This window comes from Rhipicephalus microplus, chromosome 4 (genome assembly GCF_043290135.1).
Source record: "Rhipicephalus microplus isolate Deutch F79 chromosome 4, USDA_Rmic, whole genome shotgun sequence".
Taxonomy (NCBI): Eukaryota; Metazoa; Arthropoda; class Arachnida; order Ixodida; family Ixodidae; genus Rhipicephalus; species Rhipicephalus microplus.
Window position 1 is genome coordinate 177,501,085 of NC_134703.1, and position 9,119 is coordinate 177,510,203.

General features: G+C 49.2%; 1 long non-coding RNA gene across 1 annotated transcript; it reads left to right on the forward strand.

Annotated features, from left to right (window-relative positions):
- The first annotated feature begins 501 nt into the window (after positions 1 to 501).
- On the forward strand, positions 502 to 1,991 carry LOC142814694 (uncharacterized). The gene is made up of 2 exons (XR_012895026.1): positions 502 to 772; positions 1,866 to 1,991. It is a non-coding gene; the product is annotated as an uncharacterized LOC142814694 (long non-coding RNA).
- The last annotated feature ends 7,128 nt before the right edge of the window (positions 1,992 to 9,119 follow it).

The following is a 9,119-nucleotide window of genomic DNA, read 5'->3' on the forward strand; positions in this document are numbered from 1 at the left end:
TGCCCACTCGATTTTATTACATCGCTCCCCCTAGCGTACGTCGCCGCACTAAATCGAACGATTGCCTTCAACCAATGACACGCGCCATATGTGACATCATTCCTATTTTATAAGATTTCGCGTCTTTCATCAACTACAAGTACCGCTTTCTAGTTTATAACATCTTGCATCTTTTCATCATCAGCTACAAGTACCACCATCTAGTAAACACTACAAGAACTAAACGAGAGGTGGATACATACAGGAGACGGTACCGCCATCTAGTGAACACTGCAAGAACTAAACTAGAGGTGGCTACATACAGGGGACGGTACCGCCATCTAGTGAACACTGCAAGAACTAAACTAGAGGTGGCTACATACAGGGGACGCACAGCCCACGCCCTAAGGAGCTTCGCCCCTAAAAAGAGACACACCGCTCTCAGGAGGGCTCCAACCTCCAACCTTTTGGTTAACAGCTTAACGCGCTAGCCAATTTCACCTTTCACCTTTCACCTTTCAGAACAGCATCCCAACTATATTTCCACAGTTAACAAGCACCGATTTCTTGCCAATGGACCCTATTATCATTGATGCAGTTGGTGTCGAAAAACTTGTTGGAAACTTGACAGTGTCATCATCAGCTGGTCCAGATTGCATTTCGTCAAAAATGTTGAAGTGTACTCAAGTCTATTCTTCTTTAATATTGTCAAAACTTTTTGAACAGTCATTACAGACGTCCACACTGCCATCTGACTGGAAGACTGGGAAGGTGGTCCCTGTGCATAAATCTGGTGATGTACATTCCCCCAATAACTACCGTCCCATATCGTTAACATCCATTCCAGTGAAAATCTTAGAGCATGTCATTTACTCGCACCTCATTGAATTCCTTGAATCTAATTCCTTCTTTAGCATTTATCAGCATGGCTTCCGTAAGACAGTTTCATGCGAAACACAGTTGCTGTGTTTTACTAACGACTTGTTTATTAACGCAGATCTTGAATTTGATACTGACTGCATATACTTAGATTTCGCTAAAGCATTTGACTCCGTTTCACACGCACTAATCATTTTCAAACTTACTCAGCTTAACATCGACCCCAATGTACTTACATGGATTAAAGAATTCCTCTCTAACCGCAGCCAGTACGTGACAGCTAATAATTTTTGTTCACCTAATTCCGCAGTATCATCTGGTGTACCGCAAGGGTCCGTTTTAGGGCCACTCCTTTTCTTAATTTACATTAATGATCTTCCTTCTTGTGTTTCTTCTTCTACTGTCCGACTCTTTGCAGACGACTGCGTCCTCTACCAGAAAATAACCAGTCATGTCGATCACCTTAACCTTCAACGCGACCTAGATAGCATATTCGCATGGTGTAACACATGGTTCATGACACTTAACATATCTAAATGCAAGAGCATGCAAGTTTCACGTCGCACTACCACCCACTGTCCGCGTACTTATTCCCTCAATAACATTCCATTACCATCTGTTGACAATTACAAATACCTTGGTGTTCACATATCTTCTAATCTTTCCTGGAATAAACACACAGAATATGTGATTAACAACGCTAACCGCATGCTTGGTTATCTGCGCCGTAACTTTTCCTCTGCGCCATCGTCACTCAAGTTAACACTGTATAAAACATTGGTCAGACCAAAATTAGAGTACGCATGCGCCATATGGGACCCAACTCATGCCATTCTCATTCAATCTCTCGAAACCACTCAGAATCGCGCAGCACGTTTCATTTTATCGAATTATTCACGTCATTCCAGTGTCACATCCATGAAGAGCACCCTAAACTTGCCTGATCTTTCATTGCGCCGCACATTGTCTCGCCTTAACCTTTTTCACAAAATCTATCATTATAACAGCCATTTGAAGGACGCCCTGTTTCATCCACCTCGCTTCATATCACCAAGGATGGATCATCGCTTTAAGGTGGGCCTACCATCCTGTCGCACCAGACTATATAATGATTCATTCGTGCCAAGGACAAGCGCCGCCTGGAACCACCTTCCCGCCTCCATCGCCTGTATAACGGACCAAAAAGACTTCAAGCTCGCCATACATGATGCCCTGTAGAATTTTTCTTTTTTTCCTGTTTTCTGTTTTTTTTTTTTTAACTTTTTAACTGCACTTACGATTGTTCAAACCACTCCTTTCTGTAGTGCCTTCGGGCCTTGAAAGTACCTTTAATAAATAAATAAATAAATAATTGCGCCAAGAGATAAACGTGCTCTACTCTCACCACCGTCAGAACATTTCTCCAAAGCTATCAGCGCAAAGAAAAAAAGTGACACACCGCTCTCGGGAGGACTCGAACCTCCAACCTTTTTGTTAACAGCTTAACGCGCTAGCCATTTGCGCCCCGGATATAGTCGTGCTCCAATCTCACCACCGTCAGAACATTTCTCCACAGCTATCAGCGCAAAAAAAGCGACACACCGCTCATGGGAGGGCTTCAACCTCCAACCTTTCCGTTAACAGCCGAACGCGCTAGCCGATTGCGTCACGGAGACAGTCTTGCTCCACTCTCATCATGGTCTGAACATTTCTCTAAAGGAAGCAGCGCAAAGAAAAAAAAGCGACACACCGCTCATGGCAGGGCTCGAACATCCAACCTTTTGGTTAACAGCCGACCGTGCTAGCCAATTGCGCCACGTAGACAGTCGTGCTCTACTCTCACCACCGTCAGAACATTTCTCCCCAGCTGTCAGCGCAAAGAAAAAAGAGACACACCACTCTCGGGAGGGCTCGAACCTCCAACCTTTTGGTTAACAGCTCAACGCACTAGCCAATTGCGCCAAGGAGATAGTCGTGCTCTACTCTCACCACCGTCAGAACATTTCTCCAAACCTATTAGCGCAAAGAAAAAAAAGCGACACACTGCTCCCGGGAGGGCTCGAACCTCCACCCTTTCAGTTAACAGTTGATCGCGCTAGCCAATTCTGCCACGGAAACAGTCGTGCTCCACTCTCACCACCGTCAGATAATTTCTCCAAAGCTATCAGCGCAAAAACAGCGACACACCGCTCATGGGAGGGCTTGAACCTCCAACCTTTCCGTTAACAGCCGCACGCGCTAGCCGATTGCGTCACGGAGAGAGTCATGTTCCACTCTCACTACCCTGAGAACGTTTCTCCAAAGCTATCAGCGCAAAGAAAAAAAAAGAGACACACCGCTCTCGGGAGGGCTCGAACCTCCAAACTTTTCGTTAACAGCCGATCGTGCAGGCCAAATGCGCCACGTGGACAGTCGTGCTCCACTCCCACCACTGTCAGAACATTTCTCCATAGCTGTCAGCGCAAAGAAAAAAGAGACACACCGCTCTCGGGAGGGCCCGAAGCTCCAACCTTTTGGTTAACAGCTTAACGCGCTAGCCAATTGCGCCAAGGAGATAAACGTGCTCTACTCTCACCACCGTCAGAACATTTCTCCAAAGCTATCAGCGCAAAAAAAGCGACACACTGCTCCCGGGAGGGCTCGAACCTCCAACCTTTCAGTTAACAGTTGATCGCGCTAGCCAAATCTGCCACGGAAACAGTCGTGCTCCACTACACCCCCATCAGAACACTCCTCGAAAGCTATCAGCGCAAAGACAAAAAAGTGACACACCGCTCTCCGGAGGGCTCGAACCTCCAACTTTTTGGTTAACAGCCGAACGCGCTAGTCAATTGCGTCACGGAGATAGTCGTGTTCCACTCTCACTACCGTCAGAACCTTTCTCCTTAGCTGTCAGCGCAAAGAAAAAAGAGACACATTGCTCTCGGGAGGGCTCGAACCTCCAACCTTTTGGTTAACAGGTGAACGCGCTAGCCAATTGCGTCAAGGAGGTAGTCGTGCTCTACTCTCACCACCGTCAGAACATTTCTCCAAAGCTACCAGCGCAAATAAAAAAAACGACACACCATTCCTGGGAGGGCTCGAACGTCCAACCTTTCGGTTAACAGCCGATCGCGCTAACCAATAGCGCCACGGAGACAGTCGTGCTCCACTGTCACCACGGTCAGAACATTTCTCCAAATCTATCAGCGCGAAGGAAAAGAAGAGACACACCGCTCTCGGGAGGGCTCGAACCTCCAACGTTTTGGTTAACAGCCGAACATACTAGCCGACTGCGCCACGGAGATATTCGTGCTCAACTCTCACCACCATCAGAACATTCCTCCAAATCTATCAGCGCAAAGAAAAAAAGCGACACACCACTCACGGGAGGGCTCGAACCTCCTAAGTTTTGGTTCACAGCCGAACGCGCTAGCCACTTGCGCCACAGAGATATTCGTGCTCCACTCTCACCACCGCCAGAACAATTCTACAAAGCTATCAGCGCAAAGAAAAAAAGAGACACACCGCTTTCGGGAGGGCTTGAACCTCCAACCTTTTGGTTAACAGCCGATTGCGCTAGCTGATTGCGCCACGGAGATAGTCGTGCTCCACTCTCACCACCGTCAGAACATTTCTCCAAAGCTATCAGCGCGAAGAAAAAAGCAACACACCACTCACGGGAGGGCTCGAACCTTCAACCTTTCGGTTAACAGCCGATCGCGCCTGCCAATTGCGTCACGGAGACAGTCATGCTCCACTCTCATCATGGTCAGAGCATTTCTCCAAAGGTATCAGCGCAAAGAAAAAAAAGCGACACATCACTCATGACAGGGCTCGAACCTCCAAACTTTTGGTTAACAGCCGATCGTGCTAGCCAAATGCGCCACGTAGACAATCGTGCTCTCCTCTCACCACCGTCAGAACATTTCTTCATAGCTGTCAGCGCAAAGAAAAAAGTGCCGCCATATCCACGAAGTGAATGATGATGAGTGGGCGAAGCTCCGGAGGTAAACCTGGTAAACCATGAATCCTCTGTGCATTTTGCCCACTCGATTTTATTACATCGCTCCCCCTAGCGTACGTCGCCGCACTAAATCGAACGATTGCCTTCAACCAATGACACGCGCCATATGTGACATCATTCCTATTTTATAAGATTTCGCGTCTTTCATCAACTACAAGTACCGCTTTCTAGTTTATAACATCTTGCATCTTTTCATCATCAGCTACAAGTACCACCATCTAGTAAACACTACAAGAACTAAACGAGAGGTGGCTACATACAGGAGACGGTACCGCCATCTAGTGAACACTGCAAGAACTAAACTAGAGGTGGCTACATACAGGGGACGGTACCGCCATCTAGTGAACACTGCAAGAACTAAACTAGAGGTGGCTACATACAGGGGACGCACAGCCCACGCCCTAAGGAGCTTCGCCCCTAAAAAGAGACACACCGCTCTCAGGAGGGCTCCAACCTCCAACCTTTTGGTTAACAGCTTAACGCGCTAGCCAATTGCGCCAAGAGATAAACGTGCTCTACTCTCACCACCGTCAGAACATTTCTCCAAAGCTATCAGCGCAAAGAAAAAAAGTGACACACCGCTCTCGGGAGGACTCGAACCTCCAACCTTTTTGTTAACAGCTTAACGCGCTAGCCATTTGCGCCCCGGATATAGTCGTGCTCCAATCTCACCACCGTCAGAACATTTCTCCACAGCTATCAGCGCAAAAAAAGCGACACACCGCTCATGGGAGGGCTTCAACCTCCAACCTTTCCGTTAACAGCCGAACGCGCTAGCCGATTGCGTCACGGAGACAGTCTTGCTCCACTCTCTTCATGGTCTGAACAGTTCTCTAAAGGAAGCAGCGCAAAGAAAAAAAAGCGACACACCGCTCATGGCAGGGCTCGAACATCCAACCTTTTGGTTAACAGCCGACCGTGCTAGCCAATTGCGCCACGTAGACAGTCGTGCTCTACTCTCACCACCGTCAGAACATTTCTCCCCAGCTGTCAGCGCAAAGAAAAAAGAGACACACCACTCTCGGGAGGGCTCGAACCTCCAACCTTTTGGTTAACAGCTCAACGCACTAGCCAATTGCGCCAAGGAGATAGTCGTGCTCTGCTCTCACCACCGTCAGAACATTTCTCCAAACCTATTAGCGCAAAGAAAAAAAAGCGACACACTGCTCCCGGGAGGGCTCGAACCTCCAACCTTTCAGTTAACAGTTGATCGCGCTAGCCAATTCTGCCACGAAAACAGTCGTGCTCCACTCTCACCACCGTCAGAACATTTCTCCAAAGCTATCAGCGCAAAGAAAAAAAAGAGACACACCGCTCTCCGGAGGGCTCGAACCTCCAAACTTTTGGCTAACAGCCGAACGCGCTAGCCAATTGCGTCACGGAGATAGTCGTGTTCCACTCTCACCACCCTCAGAACATTTCTTCAAAGCTATCAGCGCAAAGAATAAAAGAGACACACCGCTCTCGGGAGGGCTTGAACCTCCAACCTTTTGGTTACCAGCCGATCGCGCTAGCCAATTGCGCCACGGAGATAGTCGTGCTCCACTCTCACCACCGTCAGAACATTTCTCCAAAGCTATCAGCGCGAAGAAAAAAAGCAACACACCACTCATGGGAGGGCTCGAACCTCCAACCTTTTGTTTAACAGCTGATCGCGCCAGCCAATTGCGCCACGGAGCCATTTGTGCTCATCTCTCATCACGGTCAGAACATTTCTACAAAGCGATCAGCGCAAAGAAAAAAAGAGACACACCGCTCTCGGGAGGCCCCGCCGCGGTGGTCTAGTGGCTAAGGTACTCGGCTGCTGACCCGCAGGGCGCGGGTTCGAATCCCGGCTGCGGCGGCTGCATTTCCGATGAAGGCGGAAGTGTTGTAGGCCCGTGTACTCAGATTTGGGTGCACGTTAAAGAACCCCAGGTGGTCTAAATTTCCGGAGCCCTCCACTACGGCGTCTCTCATAATCATATAGTGGTTTTGGGACGTTAAACCCCACATATCAATCAATCAAATTCGCTCTCGGGAGGTCTCGAACCTCCAAGCTTTTGGTTAACAGCTCAACGCGCTAGCCAATTGCGCCCCGGAGATAGTCGTGCTCTATTCTCACCATGGTCATAACAGTCCTCGAAGGTATAAGCGCAAAGAAAAAAAGCGACACACCACTCCCGGGAGAGCTCGAACCTCCAAACGTTCGGTTAACAGCCGATCGCGCCAGCCAATTGCGGAAGGAGACAGTCGTGCTCCACTCTCACCACCGTCAGATGATTCCTCCAAAGCTATCAGCGCAAGAAAAAAAAGAGACATACCGCTCTCTGGAGGGCTCGAACCTCCAAACTTTCGGGTAACACCCGAACGCGCTAGCCAATTGCGTCACGGAGATAGTCGTGCTCCACTCTCACCACCGTCAGAACATTTCTCCAATGCTATCAGCGCGAAGAAAAAAAGCAACACACCACTCATGGGAGGGCTCGAACCTCCAACCTTTTGTTTAACAGCTGATCGCGCCAGCCAATTGCGCCACGGAGCCATTCGTGCTCATCTCTCATCACGGTGAGAACATTACTACAAAGCTATCAGCGCAAAGAAAAAAAGAGACACACCGCTATCGGGAGGGCTCGAACCTCCAAGCTTATGGTTAACAGCTGAACGCGCTAGCCAATTGCGCCCCGGAGATAGTCGTGCTCTATTCTCACTACAGTCATAACAGTCCTCAAAGGTATCAGCGCAAAGAAATAAAGCGACACACCGCTCCCGGGAGAGCTCAAACCTCCAAACGTTCGGTTAACAGCCGATCGCGCCAGCGAAATGCGCCCCGTAGACAGTCGTGCTCTACTCTCACCACCGTCAGAACATTTCTTCATAGCTGTCAGCGCAAAGAAAAAAGAGACACACCGCTCTCGGGAGGGCTCGAATCTCCAACCTTTTGGTTAACAAGTTAACGTGCTAGCCAATTGCGCCAAGGAGATAAACGTGCTCTACTCTAACCACCGTCAGAACATTTCTCCAAAGCTATCAGCGCAAAGAAAAAAAGCGACACACTGCTCCCGGGAGGGCTCGAACCTCCAACCTTTCAGTTAACAGTTGATCGCGCTAGCCAAATCTGCCACGGAAACAGTCGTGCTCCACTCTCACCCCCATCAGAACACTGCTCGAAAGCTATCAGCGCAAAGACAAAAAAGTGACACACCGCTCTCGGAAGGGCTCGAACCTCAAACCTTTTGGTTAACAGCCGATCGCGCCAGCCAATTGCGCAAGGAGACAGTCGTGCTCCACTCTCACCACCGTCAGATCATTCCTCCAAAGCTATCAGCGCAAGGAAAAAAAGAGACACACTGCTCCCGGGAGGGCACGAACCTCCAACCTTTCAGTTAACAGTTGATCGTGCTAGCCAATTCTGCCACGGAAACAGTCGTGCTCCACTGTCACCACGGTCAGAACATTTCTCCAAAGCTATCAGCGCGAAGAAAAAAAAGAGACACACCGCTCTTGGGAGGGCTCGAACCTCCAACGTTTTGGTTAACAGCCGAACGTGCTAGCCGATTGCGCCACGGAGATATTCGTGCTCAACTCTCACCACCATCAGAACATTCCTCCAAATCTATCAGTGCAAAGAAAAAAAGCGACACACCACTCATGGGAGGGCTCTAACCTTAAAAGTTTTGGTTCACAGCCGAACGCGCTAGCCACTTGCGCCACAGAGATATTCGTGCTCCACTCTCACCACCGTCAGAACAATTCTACAAAGCTATCAGCGCAAAGAAAAAAAAGAGACACACCGCTTTCGGGAGGGCTTGAACCTCCAACCTTTTGGTTAACAGCCGATCGCGCTAGCTGATTGCGCCACGGAGATAGTCATGCTCCACTCTCACCACCGTCAGAACATTTCTCCAAAGCTATCAGCGCGAAGAAAAAAGCAACACACCACTCATGGGAGGGCTGGAACCTCCAACCTTTTGGTTAACAGCTGATCGCGCTAGCCAATTGCGCCCTGGAGATAGTCGTGCTCTATTCTCACCCTGGTCATAACAGTCCTCAAAGGTATAAGCGCAAAGAAAAAAAGCGACACACCACTCCCGGGAGAGCTCGAACCTCCAAACGTTCGGTTAACAGCCGATCGCGCCAGCCAATTGCGGAAGGAGACAGTCGTGCTCCACTCTCACCACCGTCAGATCATTCCTCCAAAGCTATCAGCGCAAGAAAAAAAAGAGACATACCGCTCTCTGGACGGCTCGAACCTCCAACCTTTCGGTTAACACCCGAACGCGCCAGCCGATTGCGT